This window comes from Taeniopygia guttata, chromosome 3 (assembly GCF_048771995.1).
Source record: "Taeniopygia guttata chromosome 3, bTaeGut7.mat, whole genome shotgun sequence".
Taxonomy (NCBI): Eukaryota; Metazoa; Chordata; class Aves; order Passeriformes; family Estrildidae; genus Taeniopygia; species Taeniopygia guttata.
Window position 1 is genome coordinate 36851929 of NC_133027.1, and position 19748 is coordinate 36871676.

Below are 19748 nucleotides of genomic sequence, written 5' to 3' on the forward strand. Positions count from 1 at the left end.
CCGTGTGGCAATCACCAAGGGAAGCCTTGGCACTCGGCAACAGTCAGGCGTGAGAAAGCTCATGGGGCACAGAGGGCACTGACTGAGCAGCTCCCACTGACTCTCCTGCCTAATTGACATCCTCCCGCCTCCTTAAGTTTGTTCCTTTTCCTCTCCCTCTTTTGAAAAGCAGTCATTATTGATGGATCCTGCTAGAGTCAGCACAGTCTGACATTGACACATAAGTCTTAATATCAGACCCCTCAAGGTTTGAATCAAACTTTGCAATCTTTTTAAAGTAGCTATAGAGGGACAGTTGTGATTAAGCAACTGCATTGTGAACATTGTATGCTTGGCTAATCTTTTGTTTTAAGGAAGAGGGAAGACAATTCCAAGATGAATGGGCTGACTGTCTGGGAGCCACCAGGAGGGAAGTCAGCGGAACTGAGCATTAACTGAGGGAAAGGTAATTCTGGCAGTGGGAGATTGCAATCACTGACTCATTGACCATCTACTCAAAACAGACCCCATACTCAAACGGAGGGAAAAACTCCTGCCTGCACAGGCAGGCTAATTTGCATGAGAACCAAGAGCTTTAACTAGCAAATAGGAATTTGAGTACTAATTTTAAAAAAATTATGTAATCTCTAACCAATGAATGCTGATGCCTATGTTATGAAAACATAATAGTGTAAAGTTTTGATGCCCAGTAAGCCAGCCTTTTGCTCATCTAGCTCCCTACTTTGCACAAATTAGAATGAAAAATGGAAATACCTCACCTTGGTGTGTGAATTGGTGCCGTGCATCAGGTAAGGAGCCTACATTTGGGACAACAGTCTGACACTGACACCCCAAGTCACTGGTAATGACTAACAGCACACAAAGTGTGGAGGTCCTCTGGGCCAGCTGCACTCCCTTTGGAGATAAGTTATTTCCATACTAAAGAAACAGCTTGTAAAGTGTCTCCGAAAGGAGAATGCTTTTGGGAGGACAAAGTACTGAGAACTTCTGGAGTGTGGTGATCTGTTCATCATGTTTATGTTTCATATATTGTATACCCATAAAATTTTGGAAACTGGATCCAAAGCCAAAAAAGTCAGTGTTAGACCTAGTATTGTCCTCAACCACCTTTGAATGAGTCTCTTGGTGTGCAAAATTGGGAGCTATTTTTGAAGGCTGTTTGAAAACTTGCCTTATAATCTGCACTTTGGAGTTACAATAACCAGTAATGTCTGGATGCTGATTACCTTAGATGAGTGGCTTTTTCTCTGTCCTCTCTATTTTCTCCCTCTTCCACACATTCCCCCATTATACTGTTGGATTAGTATTTTACTGTGAATCATTATCTTCATTCCAGTCAGTTTGACTTTGGCAGCAGCACAGAGATTGGAATGTGCATTCCTAAAACTTTAACCAAAAGCCACAACAAACATGAGAAGCAGGATGTTAAACAGCAGCAGAGGTAGGGCATACCTTGGATGAGGGCTGATGTGCCCTCTAATATGCTCCCTACATGTCCACATTGAATTTCCCAACAATTTTGTATCTCTGCAAGGCACTCTGCCCTTGGTGGCACTCTGAGATCAACCCTTCTGTCATCATAATGACAAGGGAAAATGCCAAGCAAACTGAAGCGACAAGTGAAATGTATTATGCTTTCACATATATATGTGCACCACGAGGGACAGAACTGCCATCACCAGCATGAAACCCACAGGCTGCTGTCACCCGAGCTAAAAGGAGTGCCTTCCTAATAAAAAGCCTTGCCTCCTTGGCAGGCCAGCAGTTGGAGGCAGAGGGAATGTCACACCCCCACGCAGACCCTCAGTGCAGGAGGCAGGGAGAGCTGCCCTGCCCTGGTCCCAGCCCTGGAATTAGGCTGTCAGGAACAGACTTGCACTGCACTGCCACCCCCTCGGCTCTCACCGGGGATGCTCTGATTGAACAATGACACAGCTCAAGTCTGGATTTAATTCACAATTGCTGAGTATTGTCTTCCTCTGCACAGGAAGACACAGGATTGCAGGGTGGAGATAACATGTTGCAGGGAAAACAAAGGTATGGAAGTGAACTTCCTGCCAAAAACTGTTCTGCATTCATCCAGCTGCAATGGATTTTGCCACGGGGCTGTGAATCCCAAAGAAGTTGGATAGAGTCAATGCATCCTCGTGTCTCATGGGCTATAAGCTAGAGAAAAAGCACTTTTACCTATATGGAGTTTGACTTTGTTTTCCCCATTTCGACTGACATCACTTATTTTTAACAGCATCACTGAAGAGTTTGATTTGAAGAGGCAGCCAGCGACCAGCCCCACCAGGCACAATCCCTGGGTTCAAAAGTGCAGCTAGCAGCCCCAGTGCACATTGGTGTCACGGATGTCACCTCTCTGAGCTGGGCCAGGCAGTGGGAAGGCAGCAGCTTCATGCCCAGCACTTGCAGCTGAAGTTCTATTTCTCAGGATGGCCATGAGTCGTCTTCAGAAACACTCCTAAACACCCAGCCTGCTTTGCAGTGCAGACAAGTGTCTGTGTCAGAGCTCCAGTACCCTGAGGGGAGCTGTGTCTGAAAAAGGAAAGCTACTGTTTATTTAGTTAACTAGTAAGTTCTGTTTATTAGGAGGGTGTATTTCACAAACAGGCTTCAAGCATCATTTGTTAGGCATGTAACTTGCTAAAATGTTAGCAAAAATGAACACGCACAAACCTAATAATCAAACAGATCCTGAAAATCATTATTTTTATAGGAAATTTTGAGATAAGTAGAAGGAAGCAGCCAGAGATGAATCTTTCCTACAGGCTTTCACTTAGGCTGATGAACAGCCTCCATGCTCTATTGTTCCTTATTACTTTACACTGAAACTTTCCAATGGTAGTTTTCTGGCTTTTAACCAACTTAAAATACAAGTTGTTTCCATAGCTCATCAGGTCTGCTAGTCACACAGCTCTTCACATAAGTCTTTCCATTTTCCCTGGAAACCCACCATTTCATGATCCTTTTAACCTATCTACCATTATATCCAAGGTGATTGACAAGTAAGCATCTTGAGAAGCTACATAAATTAAAAGCAAAAATCAAATACTTCCATAGATGTAAGACCTCTCTTTGGCTCTAAAGTAGCTTTGCCACTTATCTTTCAAATTCCTGCCAACGTAATCGCTACATTTTGCCTTACAAGAAGCTTATTTTCTTGCTAGCACAGGAAATGTAGTACTTGGCTTTCTTGGGATTCAAAGCTTTTTGGTGTCCAATTCATGAATGCTTTATTTTCTAAAGTCAAAAAAGGAAAGTTATGATCATTTCATTTACCCTTCTACCTAAAAAGAAGAAAGCTCAGTTGCTCTTTGCCAGTGATACAAAACATATTGAAATACCAAATTGTCAAGGCTGCATCATACCCCCAGCTTAATGAGGCTGAGATTGGGAGCACAAGAGGGATATCAGAGACTGTCTGGAATGGAGACAGATGGGACAGGATATGATTGCTTATGAAAACACAAAATATAGATGCACAGAAACACCTATATGTGTGCTGGGTTTGTCTGCTCCCTTTACATCCCAGAGGGATGTCTCCAACACAGCCTTTGGAATCAAGGGCTGTGATTCACTTCATCCTGGAAGATACACCTGCATCCAGGCATGACACAGGCCTCACAGACCTGCAGAGCAATAGCAGGATACTTTAGGACACCTCAGGAGTCAGTAGATGCCTACCTGGGGCAGTGGAGTTGAGCCCTATATTTTCAGTGTCTCCAAAGGGAGCTTGGACTCCTGCAGGCAACTGCACATCAGCTACACTTGAACACTGAAACACGGTCATGCAAGAGTAAGTTTTCTCCTTTGACCTTTAAAAAACAAAGTCTTTTAAAAATACCACACGCTCTCTGTGAAAAGCCCATTTCTTAGGGAAAGATAGTTCTCTTCTTTTTCCAACTAAGCACTTGCTTTAGTCTGTCTTTGAATCACATAAAAGAATTTTCTACTGCACATTTTCAAGTTTGTCATGCGTAATCAACAGGGTGTTGGGAACAGCAGGGCTATCCAAGGAAATAAAGGTGAAAAAATATGTTCAGATGAAGGAAGTAGCCACCTTTTTGTAATGAATACATGAAGATGCTGGAGAAAAGGGATGCAAACAAAGCCAGACTTTCAGGTCACCTAATTCCAAAACCTGGGGATAAGAATAAGTTTCTGCACACACACACAAAGAGAGGCTTAAAAATAACTGCTGAAAGGTAAGACAGTACAGCTTCTCTGCTCACAAGCTCATGTGATATTTTATTGAGGGTATTTTTTTTTACTTGATAGTGTATCAGTGTTGTTGAAATATTTGTTAATGATCTTTTGGTCTATAGGCAGAGGCAGGAAATGCAAACATGTTGGAAGCTCCTTGTCTTGACAATAGCCATGAATCCATGTGTGAGCTCCAGCCTGCTGCCCTCCAGGACAGCCCAATATCCTCAGCTGCACAAGAGAGAAGCACCAGTGCTTTGGGTTTTGGGATTTGTCTCCAGACTTCACCTGTCTCTGTCAGGTCTTCAGGACTGCATCAACACTGATGTGGTCATGAATGCATGCTGTGATCATGCACTACCACAGACAGGGTAATATCAGTCACAGGAACATCTCCACAGAAGTTTTTGACATTCAAGTTAGTTCCCATCTTTGTCTCATCTCCATTCAGAGGCTTGTGCCTACCCACAGACTCCTGATCTTACTTTGTTGGCCTCCGCACCTGCTCAAAAGGGAGAGAAAAGCAGCAAGTGCTCCTTGCATACCCCAGGCACAGGGGGCATGCCAAAATTCTCTGTCATCTGCATTGCAGATATCCCTGGGCTATTTTAGGAGCTGGAACCCCAGCATCAGCCAGTCTTTCACACACCAGAAGTATGGCCCATTGATGAGAGCTATTGCCATCAATTGTCAATCTACTATGTCTTCACCACTATGGACAGCACAAGCACCTGTTGGGAATACCCTGTACTCCTAATTCAGAAGAGTGCCAGGCTGCTAACCTGAGGATGTGGATCTTCATGGTCCTGGGCTCAAAGCAGAGCAGCCAGCAGCTTTGCAGTGTCAGATCACCAATGTCCAGCTTCAATCCCCATACAGATAGAAGTAACTGCTTTCTTCTGAAAGCTCATGTCAGTAGCTGCACCATGTTGGTGCTAACCATCCTTACCACAGAAGCCTACAAGTCATGTTGTCATCTGCTGCCTCTGCAGCTTGCTCCCCCTGTCCCAGCCCCAGTCTCACCTCCCCCTCGCATGTAAGCAGTATGTCTGACTGGTTTGGAGCTGTTGGGACAGGTCATCCCTCCAAGTGAAGCAATGGTTATCGCAACCACAATTTCTTCTTAGACTGAGGCCTCAGCAGTCACTGGCAAATTCACTCACAAAACTTTTCATAGATACAGTGCCGGCGTACTCTGGCACCCTGTTCTTCCTCCGACACGTGTACCTATAGTGACACCTAGGGTGTAGTGATGATGACACTTGCCGATTTCACCTCCACTTCTGTCATCCCAGCAAGCATCATGTTCCCTGGGAGACCAGCTTTGTTGTCATCTCCAAGCTGACGCTGTCAAGCACAGATTTTGGTGGCCAAAGGCCATCTGGCACTAACTACAAAACCACAGAGAACTGAGGAGGCTGCCTGGATCACTGTGACCAAACTGCAGTACACACACCATGGGAAACTGTAGGGAGCAGATGCTGAGTGGGTAGAAGCTGACTGGATACTGGGAATAGTACTTCCCCAGCCAGCTGACACCCTGGACACAGCTTTGGTCCAGGTGGCTTCTGTAAAAGACATACATCATGTCACCTTAGGCTCTGTACAAAAATCTAGTGAGAGAAGGAGAGACAGCAAGGGAAGCACAGGGAGCACGCAGGGAAAAGGCATCATGCACCAGCAGTATCAGGAAGATGCTGGAATTCACACAAGTCTGTTGTACACCATTCAGGTCCTGAATCAAGAGTAACCCATACCCAAAAAATAACCAACCCTTCTCTCTCCTGCTGAGTACTTTAAAGCCTGTAGTGCTGTATGAGCCAGTCTGAAATATTAGAAGCAACAAGTGTTACATTCAGACTTTTTAGAAAAGGCTTCCTACATAATCCCTCCAATCCTTATTTCATTTCAGGAAATAAGCATTAAACTCATATCCATTAGGCTGTTTGTAGTCACAGTGGTCCAATAGTCTGACAAACACATTATTGTGGTGTTTATTCCAACAGACTTGTCTGAATTAGACAATCCATCTCAGAAGGAGAAGATCATGAGGCTGGAAGGGCCTCATACATTCCCTAGCCTCAAGGCAGGGTCACCTACAGCTATGCCACTTCTGACAAATATTTGTTCAATCTGTTCTCAGAGTTCTGTGGTGATGGAGATACCTCATCTTCCTCAGACAGCCAATTTCCCTGCTTCATTTCCTTCAGCAACAGAAAGCTTTATTCACTATCTAACCTGAATCTCCTCATTTGCTACAATTGGGTCACACTGCTTTTCATCGCATCTACTGCCAACAAAGAGAAAAAAAAATGCCCTATTCTTTGCAACAGCCCCCGAACCCTTACCATCTGACAAATTTTCCTTCATATTGTGGTTATGTCTTGGCTATAAGCAGATTGCAGCTATTTGGACAGTACAATCTGAAAAATTTCCCTCAAAATGTCATGCATTTTAAAAACTTCCACTGTGCAAACTGCTGCTGTGCTGCATTTGCTTCACACACCTCCTGAGACCCGTACATCTCCACTCAACCACAGAAGGAGGCACTAATACTTCAGTCTCTGCTGAGAATGTTTGCTGACAGCGAACTTCAAATTTGCTTAACATTAATAATTGCTGAGTAAACTTTGGCTGCACAAAAATATGTGGAAAGCGAGCCAGAAAAGTTGGCTGTAGACAGACGCTTGCTGTTCACTGGAGGAAACCATGCAGTGCAAAAGATGGTATTTAACAGCAGTCTTCACAGTCACTTCCTACCTGCACCCTCATCCAAGGTCTGCCTCCTGAGAGTCTTAGTAATCTCTATCTCCTGACCCATCAGCCTTCTCCTTGAGGCACCATCAACAACCTCATCTTCTTCAGTGTCCTTCTGTCTGCTTTAGGCCCCAGACAGTGCCTCTGCACAGGCCAAACTAGCAAGTTCAGCATTGCTCAGCAGGGCAAATGCTGCTCTCCCATCTACATGGATATGTAATGGTGGCAGCGCTTCCAGGCTCATCTCGCCAGTTAGCCAACACTCAGGTGGGATTTATTTCACCTAGTTTTGGCCACCCAGAAAAGAGGCACCTGACCTACTCATGTAATCTTGTTCACAACACAAGGGCGCAAATGACTGCCTGTACAGGGACATGTCTCTCTGTACTGCTTATAGAGGCTATTTCAAAAAATTCCATTCCTACTGAAGAGAAATAGTTTCCTTCATCGGTGCCAAAGTCATTGGACTTTCTAGCAAAATTCAAACAAGAAGCAGTGTTTGAAGAAAATATTACTATCTCACACCTAACAATGGAAGGGTCAAGGTCAGCATCAAAGCCTCACTGCATAGACAATTACTTTTTCTTCAGATGCCTTCTTTTCTGTGGATCTCAGTGCACAGGGAGCCTGAGGCCCATGAATTGCAAGTGAAAAAAGATCATCAACTTCACCTCGGGTCAATGGGAATAGAAGACAAGAAACCAGCCTACATTCAGTAAACAGTTCAGAATGGCATGCTTTCTCATTATTCCTTTGCAGCTGGGTGCCTATTACAAGAAGTACTTACAAGTTTGAAATGCCCCGTACAGCCTTCACTTAACTCTCAGAGCACTCTTCAACAACTCTTATTCCTGGAGATAAGTATTATGGGAAGCACACTACTTAAGAAAGGAGGTGTTTACCAGAAAGAAAAAAACTATGTTTAGCAGCAAGGGAAGTCTCTGATGCATACATCTGAGCTCCAGGCTTTACGGCCAATTGTTTTTCATATGCCTCACATATATGCAGGAAAAATTGCTTTTTGGTGAAGTTACATAAGCCCTGCACATAAAATAACCACTTATCCTCAGGCGGCATTCTCAGGCACTGATTATCCCAGGCAGGCACTGATTGGGAAAGGAGAGCACAAATAACTCCCTGTACAGCTAACAGATGGGTGGTAATCCAGCTGTCCAGCAGGTCTAGGGCTAACTTGGACAGTAGTGACAGCCCTTCCTTCTCATTTGAGATTGTTGTTAATTACACAGAAGTAGCTTTGACTAGTTCTTTTCTTACTTGTTCAGACATGTTCAGCCTGACATCAAACTTACATGTTCTTTACCCATTCTCTCTATTATTTTTAGTCTCCCCTTTATCATTTCTTCCCCTTTCTGACCTTGATGTGGAGAAAAGCAGAGAAAGTGCAAAAGTATCAGGACTGTCCTCCCCCCACAAATATGTACTACTTCATGAGGGGAAGAGGAGGGGTAGGCACTGATCTCTCCCTGTGACCAGTGACAAGGACATGAGGGAAAGGCCTGAAGCTGTGTCAGGGGAGGTCTAGGCTGGGTATTAGGAAAAGGTTCGTCACTCAGAACGTGGTTGGGCACTAGAACAAGTTCCTCAGGGAAGTGGTCACAGCACCAAGCCTGACAGAGTTCAGGAAACATTTGGAGAATGTTTTCAGGTACATGGTGTGACTCTTCAGGGTGGTCATGTGCTGGGACAGGAGTCAGCCTTTGATGATGCTTGTGGGTCCCTTTCAAATCAGGATATTCTATGATTCTATGACTCTATGTAGCTTCTGATATTTGATTAGTTTTGATGGCACCTGCTGGCAGACACTGGATATGCCACTGCAAAGCAGAGAGGAGCCAGCAGACAGAGGCAGAGTGTCAACAGGAATGCCTGACAGAAATCAAAGGCACAACTGAAAGGATAAAACCTGGTGAAAATCATTATGTCTTGTGAGGAAATTATCTCCACCCAGCACCCAAAGTTGTTTCTGTACTGCTGGAAAGAAGACTTTAACATGCAAAAAGGAACACTTGCAGCAGCACAGCACTACCCAGAGTCAGAAATCTGAGGAGAGGCTCCAGGCTGAAGCCCAACTGAAAGGCAAAAAACACACCTGTGTGGCAGTAGAATAGCGTGGGTCTCGATACAGCTGCACAATGTATCCGTCAGCTTCTTCAGACATGAGAACCACGGCCTCTGATTGCGCAGGACTGACAGAAAAAAACCCTGCTTGGCACCAACTGCTAGGACCAGAGATCTGTGCTACCTGCTGGTATTGCCACCGTCCTGAGCATCAGCAGGACTGTGCAGGCACGCACAAACACCACACACACGGTACCTGTGTCAGGATTAACTCAGTGTAACAATCCTTCCCTGCTTCCTGAATCACTTTCCTTTACCCTTCTGCTTGGAATTAGTGGCTAACCCTGAAAATGGAGTGAGATACTGAATCCCCAGGACAGCCTGAAGTGAGGAGCCAAAGGAGATGGTGGAAGGACCACAGCCCCTCCAGTCTCTGCTTGTCTCTCTCCACTTGGATGCAAGGATACAAGGAAGGCAGGGAAGCTTACAAGCATGGTACCACTAAGGGCTGTAAAACTAGCAATCAAATAAACTTACAAACTATTGCTGCAAAGAGCTGAATTACTTTTACTCTACATTCTTAAATTTTGAGGCTTGATCTGTGCTTGTTTTTCAGCACTTGGAGAACGGCTATGAATCCTGGTTTCTAGGAACAGTTTGTTCCTTGAGAGATGTGGCAGATAAAAGAGAGATGCAATTTGTCTCATCAAGAGAAGCATATGCAATATCCTAATGGAAAAGGCGTAGGAAATATGTCTGTTAGAGCAAAGAGTAAAGAAAAGTAACACCAACAGAGCTGAGTGATACCTCTTTCCTGGGATCAGTGTTCAGTGACAGGCATACTTGGAGTGTGAATCCCAAAATGTATGCCACTGTTGCTGCAATAGTTTCCCTGGAATTTTTACCTAGAGAATTCAGTGGCAGTTCTGACCCCACAGTCCCCAAAACATAGCAATCCTCACAAACATGCAAATTGTTTTAAACACTCAGGATTAAATGAAAATTTATTTTGTGCCTCACTACAAAGCACAAGGACTGAGTAGCCATTAAGGCCAATGCCAAACATAACTATAAACAGTGTCTGGGATTTAGGAGATGTTTGAATACTATATTCTAGAAGCTGAGGACCTGTACACAAAAAGTACAGACACTCAGCCATCTAACACCACTAGTCCTTGCTTCCACTTCCTAAGGTGAGCTCAGGAGTTCTCTGTCCCTCTCCAAACTTTCCTTCCAAAACAGGAACCAAACTGAAACAGTCCAGATGTTCTCTGTTGAACCAGATCAGGTATTTGTGCTATATGGTATAAACTGACACAGTGTCCTGGGTGTGCCAACAGGCCACCAGTATGAATGTCCAAGTAGATGGCATCTGCTCTGGTAGTGTCTGATAGTAGCCAGGGAGAAGGGAATTGTTAGGTGGAAGACCATGAATATCCATTCATCTCTGTACCCCAAATCCTTGCAAGGCAGTCCATGAGGAAGGTACACAAGCCTGAGGCTTCAGAACAAGGGCTAACCCTCATTGTTGAATTGGTGGTTTAACATCAGGCACCATCAGTGGCCACAACTCAGGGTGTAACTGGGGAATCCCATTGGAGAGCAAGAAATCTGGGCAATAATCTCACTGAAAATCAGAAGTGACTGGGCAGAGAGTATTTTAAATTTAAAAAAAAATCCCCAAATGCAATGAATTTTAAAGGAATGAAAATTCAGTGGAGATAGAAAAAAGAAGATGCCATGTTAGAAGAAACAAGAAAATGAGGATTTGAGGTGGTTTTCTTGTTGTTTTAGAGTAGCTTTTTGAAACTTTTTTTTTTTTTTTCTGTTTTTCCAGCCATTTCCTCTTTGTTCATTCTATATTGCCATAATGAAATGGCAGTGAGGGGACAAAGCAGAAACTTTGAGAAGAGGAAACAATGAAAATGTGACTTTAAATTGTGGTTTAAGAACTGAGCCATGATGACTATTTGAAGAACTGCACTTTTCTATATATTTGTTGTTTCTGGCTTTTTAATTTTAAAAAAACCCTTCAAAATGTATTTCTGACTTCCAAGCAAATTTGGTGTTTATTTGATAGGCTGAACTGTCTTTGTTGTTATCTGCAGTCTGTGCTTTTGTATTTGCATAGAATTGAATACTTACTGAATCCACAGCATAGGAAAGGCAGGAAGTGCTATCACTTAAATAACAATGTACTCTCAACAAGGCATATCTTGCAATCTCTGCCTGTTAAGTTTCCAAACACCCAGCTATTCTGAAGTCCTGCATGGAAATAGTTAACAAAGCTGTCTCCCTCCATGGCAGCTCACATTTTAGCTCGCTGGAGCAAGCAAATCCCAAGAGAAAATTCTGCCTTAAAAAATCATGATGAAGACGAAAAAGTCAACCCTTTCTGTTGTTTGAAGCCTGAGCTTTAAAGCCAATTAGAATTCAAATTATAAATACAGTCTATTTCTGCCTCACATTTTAAAGAACTGTGAAACGCCAGATGGTTTTTCTGTCGCTGTGCCCTGCCATATAAAATATATTTTTATGGTTTCTGATCTCACTACAAATAGGGCATGAGAATGATAAGCTGTTAATGTAAAAAATAATTTTCCGTGTGAACTTGCCGTGTCTGGAGGCAGTTTCTCAGCAGGCTGGGAGATGCCCTGCTTTTCCACCACTGGATGGCATTCAAGGGCCATAAATACTCACACCGGGAACAGCAGCAAAAGAAAATTAAAATACAAAGAGTCCAAAGCCTTTGGATGCTTGGTAATTCTTCTGTAATATATTCATGCTTTCAAGGTTCCTAGGAAATAAATCTGGTAAGATTAAAAAAAAAAAAAACTGTTTCGGAGGAGAAAGGAGCTTTCCTCTGAGACGAAATTGAATATGCATGTAGGATGTGGGACATGAGATCTGAAAGCAGCATTCCAATTAGGAGAATCCAACAGTCATAGCTCAGCATCTCAGTCTACATCAACATTAATACAGGCTGGCAGGAAACAATTCAACGTGTCTTGTGTTTTTCCTACCCAATATGGACCCAACAGGTAGAGAAAAAGTGAAAAGTATTAATTTGACCTTGGGTCTACACAGACACAATGCCCTGGTCGTGCAACACCTGCGCACACAAAAAGATCTTTAAAGCATTTCTGCTTTTGTATTCCTTCTTTAAAGCTCAGCCCCGTCCTACCGCCAGGCAGCATCATTAAATCCACCCCATCTCACAGCTGAGCGGCTGAGAGGAGGCTGGGCTGGAGACCCCCTGGGGCCCCCTTCCCACCTGAGCCGCCCTGCGCTGCCAGCCCCTCATTAAGAATAAAGACAGATTGACATTTCTCATAGCTAAGAAGAGCCCCCCCGCAGCGGCAGCAGTATTTGTTGGGGTGTAGCCGTAAGGGTCTGGGAGGGCGAGTCGAGTCGGGTCGGGTTTGCAGGGACACAGGCGCTGTCGCACGGCTGTGCCCGGCAGAGAGGGACGAGCGCTGCCGCCCGCGGGTCCGCCCGGGCCGGGGCAGCGGCATTGGTTTGACCGGGTAGCGCCTTTGAAGGAGTAGTTCGCATCTCTGCGGCACAAAGGAAAGTTTGGGAGAGGAGAGACGACAGAGCCACGGCCTCTGCTGTGTAAAGACGGAGAAGGAGCAACAAAACACTCATCAGGAAAAGCTGTGATATTTTGGGCTGCCAAGTCTGTAGGTTTTGCTATGAAGTCTAGCTATGAATTTTTGTTCCCTCTTTATTTTTTTCTTAAGTCTGCCTAGGGAAACGAGCGTTGCTGAGAGTGTGGTTGGTGGTGGCGTTCTGGCCTCCCTTGCCCAGAGGTGTTGGTGATTCTTAAGCAGTGCTGCCTGGAGTGCTGGTCACGGTGTTTGTGGTGATGTGCTCAGGACTCTTTGCTGCAGTTTAGTTCCATTTGTGGTATGATGGTAACAGGATATGTTTCCTTCTGGTGAGGATTTAACTAAGGGGACAGGTGCCTGCAGGGAAAAAGGGGAAAGATCTAAGGATACTTAAATTGTGATCTTCTCTAGCTGTTATACAAGACACTTCACAGCCAAAATAAGTTGATGTGGCTTAATCTTCCTATTGCAGTGAATCTGCCTGTAGTATTCAAGTATCTCATAAAGATATATGTATACACTCTATAATAAATACATTATATAGTATTTGATGTGTATGTTATATATTTGTATATTATATGTTATATATTTAAATATTCATGTCCCTAGAGATGTGTCCTTTGTTCAGAGAAGATTCCCCAGTGGCATGTGGGGTAAAGTCCTCAAAACAACCTGGTGGAATCTTAGCACCCAGCTACAGGCAGCTTTTAGGGGTGTTTGGTTGCTGGCTGTCTGGAGAGGCTCACGTGGGTCCCTGGATCTGATATGATAACGTGTCATTATCTCTCTAATGTAGCTTATGAGGTCTAAAATGAAAATAGAGGAGTTACAACAGTCCTGCCTGTACAACCTTGTTCTCCCAGCCTGGGTACTGTTGTTCAAAACCGGGCTTGAGGGCAGGGAGCTGTTCCCAGGGAGCAATCTTCTGGTCTTTCATAGCAGTCTGTTCAGACGACTCTTATCAGATACAGATCTTGTCCAAACCCTCTTCCTGTAAGACCTATTTTATCTTACCTGAAGAGGTGAAAGCGGAGTGATTATCAGTCCATACACAAGATTTTCTACCCAGCCCATTGAAACAAGGTTTTACAATAACAGAAGCAGAACAACTTTTTTTCCTTCCTGTGGAAGAAAACAGTAACAATGTTTTTGACACTTAGTAGTACACTGTAATGTAAAACAGAAGAAATAGTAAACATCAAGGGCAGAATTTTAACTCTAAATATCAAAACACTGACTCTGAATTGGGTTTTAGAAACTACAAGGCACAGTTCAAATCCATGGTAATTTCTCAACAGAGATTACGCATACAGCAAAGGCATTGTGTTCTATCTGACACATTCCTCTTGTAAGAATCCCAGCATTATCTTTGTCTCATGGCCATTCTCTAATCAAGCAGCTAAAAAGGAGCAAATCTTCCTCATTACCTACACTCACAGCCATATGGACATCCAGGATCACATCAGCCACCGAGATCAGTTGTTCTATGCTCATCACCTTATGCCTATACAGCCCTTGTACCCAGACCAACAGCCTGGAACTCAATTTGTCCTTGAGGTGATCTGCAACACAACCACCGGATGGATCCAGAGCATAACCACTGGATTCGTTTGTGTTGTCACCAGCTTCCTCCTTCCAAGCACTTCACAGAAATCTATCGCATTCAGGGCACCAGCAAAAAGCCCCTGGGCTGATGCTGCCCAAGGATGGAGAAAATGAAGATCACAGAAAGACAAGTTGTTACAGTAAATAGCATCATGCTGTCTCCATGTTTATTATTCTGAACACTCTGCTGGTTTTCAGTCTCCCCACTGCTAGATCACATGTCTAGAGCAAAATTATGTTTTCTCTTCTGCTTGGGACAGAAATTATTCAGTAATGCCAGGAAAGTAGAAGAGATCTTTGTTAGGAATACTGTTATACTATGAAACCTTGTATCATTGCCCCAGCAATGGTTAATGCCTCATGCCCAAGAAAAGAAAAAGAAAAATTTAATAAAACCTATCAGAAACAAGTATTTCATCTGACCAAAAAGCAATAAAAAGCCCCCATTCCTTCTAATGCCTACAGGGCCAAGATCTTAAGCAATAGATTTGTTTATGCTCGCCATTATCTTTGCATCTATGGCTGTAAATGTTACTAATGGCTATGCAATTACCCACCTCTTTTGAGCATTAACTTAGAGCTCTTTCAGACTTCTACCTCCAGCTCTGTGCTTGGAGGCCCCATCAGCTGGAGCTATTTCCCCTGGGCTCTCAGGCAACTGTGCACCCTTATGTCTTCCAGTAATACATGGCTCAGTGTTTTGCCCTTTTATTTATTTTGTGACTTTTCAGAATTGCTTTGCTGTTGTATCCTCCTCTGGGAATATATTTACATGAAAGGAACATTATGAACCACTTAGTATAAAGGCTTAAAAGAAGAGAAATGACAAACACATGTACAAACATACTTATTCCAAATCAAGCTAACTCAAAAACCTGCAGGGGAAAGAAAAAACCTTCTCCCTTCATGCCTTCATCTGCCTTACCTTACTTAAATTAAGAAGTGTGTACTTGTGTTAAGGTGTGAGAGCAAGGAATAACATTCTCTATCCCTGTCTGCTGAGGATGACACCTGATGGGCCTTTGTACTCACTAGAGTGTCACTTAGATGATGGGCAGAAAATAATGGTGGGGAATAAAATGGAGATTAGAAATAAAACAAAAACAAATAGAGAAATAGAGCATATTGGCTTTTCCTCTTTGAACACTGATTCCCTTAGCTGTGACTGCATGGTAGAAGTCACCATGTTCATCCAGGCTAGCAGTGACTTACTGTAGTCATTCCTGGAAGTAGGAGAAACAGGCAGAGGAGCTGTGTTTGGAGTGGTGGTTTTGTTTCTGGACTGACCCTTCTCTAGGCTGTCTCCATGCAGAGGTGTAGGAAGTTCAAACCTTGCTGTCACTGAGCCAAACTATGGCTAGTCTTGCTCCAGAAGAAAATATCCTAACAATATTTTCAAGAAACAAAAACTGACTCTGCTGTAAGGAAGCCTGACTCCAAACCCTGCAGCAGGGTAAAGACAGTCTTAGCAATCACCAGGGGATTGTTCAATCTTGATCAAGCAGCATCTTGAGACAGCTAGAACTGGATACTAAGACTTGGGGTGTTTTACTATTATAATACTGCAGAAAATGGAGACATGCCAAAATAATGCCTAAACAGTGTTTTTAGAGAAGCTTAAGTTGACACAAGGTTGGAGAACATGTTTCTTTTACAAAGTAAAAGCTAGCTAAAGGATAGGAAACAAAGGGTAAGGCTAACTTGGACCTTTTACTTTCAAGAATTGGTTTTACTCAACATATAAATCAGAAAACTAGAGAAGAAAATCCTCTGTAACATCTCCAGGTTCATAGAATATACTAGACCCTTCCTCAGGCAGCCAACACTTATGCTGAAGGTGAAGAACCCCAGAAAGACCAGACAAACCAAAATGGTCAAACAGATATCAGATAAACTTCAGAACATATAAATATAAGTTAATGCATTTAGGGAAAAATAAACCAAACTACAGGTAATGCCAAATGCAGAACTGGAAGGAGCGTGTAAAAAAAAAAATCTTCAGAGTCATTATGTATGAGTCTCTGGACAGCAATATAAGCTAAAATAGTATCATGGAATCAGATACTGTTTCATGATAAGGGTACCAGAACAACACAGAGGGCTTCATTTTGCTGCTACAAGTAACTTTGGTATTACCACATTGCAGTACAAGTCTGCTCTCTGCATCTCAGGAAGGGTGAAAGAGTTAAAGTAGGTATGGGGGAAAATGATCAAGAAGATGCCTTTCAAGAAAAACCCTAAAAATGCTGGGGTCTTTGTGATAGAGTGGACAATGCTAAGAACAGGAACAGCTGAGTATTACAAAATAATTAAGGAGTATCTAGGAAATTAGTTTAAAATAGAGTAAGTGATTTTTATACTTCTGTAAGTTATTGTGACAGGAAGTTATAAAAGCCCATAATACCAGCAGGTTCAAACTAGAGTGGATAAATCAATACAAAAGAAGTGTGTGGGTAGATAGAGAAAGAAAAAGGCAGAGATGTAATCCCTAGCAGCCCCCAGTAAACCATTGTGGATACTGGCACATGAGGGAGAGATTCTGTGATACTGTGGGAGTGGCACAAGGGAAAAAGTATAAGTGTAAGAAACGGCCAGAGTCTTGTGATCCCATAAACAGCATCTGATACTGCCAGAGTCAGAAACCAAGTGGTTGGGCTAGAAGGATGATTGATATGACCTGAAAGATGTTTCTTATGCTTTTAGACCATTAAATTATGAAGAAAGACAGATTATTTTAAAAACAAATTATAAAATCAATAAACCCCAAATTGTTAATAAATTAACACTGAGCTGAAGTCCTCTCCCAAAGCAAATTTCCTGGCCTTTTTTTTCCCTTAACCAAAAGAATAGTGGTTTCTCTCATACCCCCAGACCCAGAATGGTTTGGCAGAGCAGGAACTGTTAGATTTACTGCTTACAAAGTGTGCAGATAATGAGATGGCATCTTGCTCCAACCTGACAGCAGGATAAGTGCTGGGTTAACATATGTCAGAGACATGGGAAACTGCAGAGCAACAGGGAAACCCCTTAAATGGTGAAATCCTCCAGACACCTGTTATAACAGACACCTGATTAACTGTTAGTTTTATTTCATCACCAAGTGAGTTCACAAGTTTTCTGGCATCATCTTCAAATCAAGAGACTCCTGCTATGTGCACATATATTTAAGGGAATTCCAATTTAGTAAGGAGCTTTTTCCCAGCTGTAAAAGGGAAACAGCCTATGCTTTTCCAGAACAAGCCCTGGGGAAACCTCTTTCCCCCTCATCACTATTAAAAAAGCACTGTTTAGGTAGGGTTAAAGGGAGGGAAAAGGACTGCTCACTTGGGAGATTCTCAGTCTTGCTAGGAGTAAGAGGTCTGGTCTGAAACGTCAATTCATTAAAATCCCTACAGACTGAGAGCTTTATCTTTCTGCCAAGATGATGCCCTTCCCGTTCTCACCAGCTGTGGACTGTAAATTGAAAGGTTTTTCAGCCTGGCACCTGGAAGCAGTGAGTCCCTCACACTCTCTGTCTGTCCACACAGATGTGGAGACAGCTGCTCCTCAGCAAGTGTTTAACTCTCTGGTCAGGTTTGAATATTTTTGGATAAAGGGAATTGACTTCAGGAAGGTCTTAGCAGCTCTGTGAAAATAAACACCTACTAATGGCAAAATATAAAAATTGGGATCTGACTGAAAAGAAGCTGGTAGCACCCCTAAGCAAACAAGCTGGATGGACAAACAGCGGCCCTGGCTCCGGCTAATGGCTCTGCAGAAGCTCGGGAGAGCATCTGACGGGACCACCAGGCAGGAGGAAGAGGGTTGGCTGAGGACATGGCAACATAGAATTTCAATGAGACGTGGCACAGATAGTCAGGAAACCAAGCTTCACTAGCCCCTCTGCTCACAGAATGAATTTGTTATTAGGACTGTGATGATGTAAGTTTATATAGGTCACTGTGACAGCAAAAATATATCATTTTTATCTTCAGTCTGCTTGATCTTCAGCATTTTTAATCCACAGTATCAGTCTGACTGATTCATTGTTACTTATAAACCACACTGAGAAAGACTTCATTTTATCTCCATGCACAAATACCCTGTTCCTAAAATATAGAAGATGTACATTGGCTATCTACATAAACAAGAGATTAGTTTTTCTTCTGATTTTATGACATTGTCTGTCTGTGCCCTATTGAATATATATGACCAACTGAGCCTCTATTTCAGCCATTTTATAATGCAATGAAACAGTATTGTGCTTTATTTCTGTTTGGTTTTTTGGGTTTTTTGGGGGTTTTTTTTGTTTGGTTTTTTTTTGTTTGTTAGGTTTTTTTTGGGTTTTTTTTGTTTTTTTTTTTACTGCAAATATGGTATTTAATCCCTACACATATAAATGTAGATAGTCTTCCATAGTACTCCTACTCATATCCCATTTATTCTCTATTATGGTCCACTGTATTTGCTTCCTGATAACATGTAGCATTGTTTTTCCTAGTCCTGACTGTAAGTGGGCCCACTGATCTACCATTGCCACTCTTCCAACCAAGGTCTGGATTTTCACTCTTACTTTCAAATGTAAAGAAACACATTCTGATCTCATTCTGACAGCTACAATGGCCAAAGAAAATGTATTCAAATAACATGTGTTAAAGATGTAAAGGTTGGCTGCTGAATCCTGTGGACTTCAGGACTCAGGGATCTCTCTGGGCTGACTGGTGCAGCCCAACTGTGGGCACATAGGGACTCTCCATCCCAGTCTGTTGGACACAGCTCCTGTCCTTGTGTGCAGGTTTGTCCAGAAGATGAGCATTTGTCCCAGAGAGGCACCAAGGAAACTGCACAGAGATTACCCAGCAAACCACTGCCTTCAGCCACAGTCACATAAACACAAACAACCCTCATCCCCTCCTCTCCAGCTGATAAGGATTGAAATCCTGTATGAAAACATGTGTCCTCACTTCGAGATTCATGAACACAGTTACATTCACAGATCCTTGGATATCAGCTCAGTTTGTAAAGCCCTCTAAAACCCATGCTTTTAGAGGGCTTCCTTACCTAGACCAAGTGGGTCTCCTCCTACTCTCCAGACAGTCCAGCTTGAAGTTTGCTAGCAAGAAAATGTATGGACCACACATTCACCTCCACAGTCATGGATTCCTTGAATTTAGCACAGCATCTCTGTCCACCCATGCCCTGACCCTGTGTCCCCTTATTCAGCATGACCTCAGACCTTGTGTCCTTCCAGGTTCAAGCTTCCTCCTGCTCATCAATTAGTCCAGCTTAAAATTTGTCATACAATTATGAACACATGTACATACAGGATAAAATTAACTAGGGGGAAAAGAAGCATAGTTTGTTATTTACATGTGCTAATATTTAAACCTCTCCCACAGAAATATACACCCTGGTCCCTCCAATTGCTGACAATTTGACCTAACCAGTGTCCCTCCAACTGGGACAACCCTGGTGTCTAGAAGAAAATAATTTCATCCCAGAAGATGA